At 36.8% G+C, this 1,348-nt stretch overlaps 1 pseudogene; it reads right to left on the bottom strand.

Moving 5' to 3' along the window:
- Positions 1 to 212: 212 nt before the first annotated feature.
- Positions 213 to 331, bottom strand: LOC118609157 (annotated as a pseudogene).
- Between the last annotated feature and the right edge of the window lie 1,017 nt (positions 332 to 1,348).

A 1,348-nucleotide genomic window follows, 5' to 3' on the forward strand; every position in this document is an offset into this window, starting at 1 on the left:
CAAGAGACTCTGCCATCAGGGTACACTCTGGGGGAAATAGAGGTACTTGTCCCCTAAGCTCACATGGTGAGATCCCCTCAGTGTGTGAAATGTTACTTTATTTTTTTTAAGGTGTGGTAACGCTTGGTTGACCTCACAGATTGCAATGATTTTGTCAGCTTACAATCCTTTATTTATTTATTTATTTATTTATTTATTTATTTATTTATTTATGCCTACAGCACCTGGTCTTCCTAGATGGTCTCCCATCCAAGTACTAACCAGGCCCCACCCTGCTTAGCTTCCAAGATCAGACGGGATTGGGCTTGTTCGGGGTAGCATGGCCATAGACAAAATGTTAATATTTTGCTTCGTGCTTGGCTCCAGGGGTCACTGCCAATATTAAGAAAGTTTGAGGGAAGTTTGCTGTACGTTTTGTGAAAACTGTGTGGAGCCAGTCCAGACGTGTGACTTGGAGCTTCTCCAGGACTCGTGGCCGTTTATTTAACTGCAGCATTTCCACAAAACTAAGACATGCATATTTGGGGAGAATGACAGTTTGCTTTCTTGTCCTCTGACAGATGACAATATCCTGTGGCACGTGGATGAGGATGGCAGAGATGATTCCTGCCTCTTCCCGACTGCACGGAGACCCCCACACCACATGGACTCCCTCCTTAAAGTCCAGGAGCTCCACCCGCATCTCCCATGTAAGCATGTTCAGTTTTCCCAGGGGTATCCATCTATTCTAGCCTGCCATTTTCAAGATTTGGCAATTCTCTCTTTATCTTTTTTTCTTTTATTTTTATTTTTCAATATTTCATTGAAATAAAGGTAACCTCTGGATTTATTGGCTATCGTATAAAGAAATGTGTTTATATATGTTAGTGGTAAATACATATATTTATTTATTGAATACTTATTTAGTATTTAAATAGTATAATTATGTATTTTTTCTGTAGTGTATAAGTATTACACCCAATATTTATAATTTATAATACAGATATAATGTATAAGTACATATATTTATTCTATGATATATGAATAAATAATAAAAATTATATTACACATTATATATAATATACATATGTATTATTGACTCATACATTATAGGATAAAATATAAAGCAACTGATACACTATATGGCAAATGCTTGGTTTTCTTCTTTTTCTAATCCACCCCTCCCTCACAGAGATATTTTAACAAATTCTTCACATAGGGCAACTATTATTTTCTCTCTATTTGGGGAAATGCTCGGATATGGGAAAAGTAATTGAGTGCAGGGAAGAAGGGCTGGATTGGGGGTGTTGAGAGAAAAAAAAATAACTATAACGTCCAAAGAGAAGAAACGATCCTTTAACAGGGCAAG

This window comes from Rousettus aegyptiacus, unplaced genomic scaffold, assembly GCF_014176215.1.
Source record: "Rousettus aegyptiacus isolate mRouAeg1 unplaced genomic scaffold, mRouAeg1.p scaffold_m13_p_10, whole genome shotgun sequence".
In the NCBI taxonomy this organism is placed as follows: domain Eukaryota; kingdom Metazoa; phylum Chordata; class Mammalia; order Chiroptera; family Pteropodidae; genus Rousettus; species Rousettus aegyptiacus.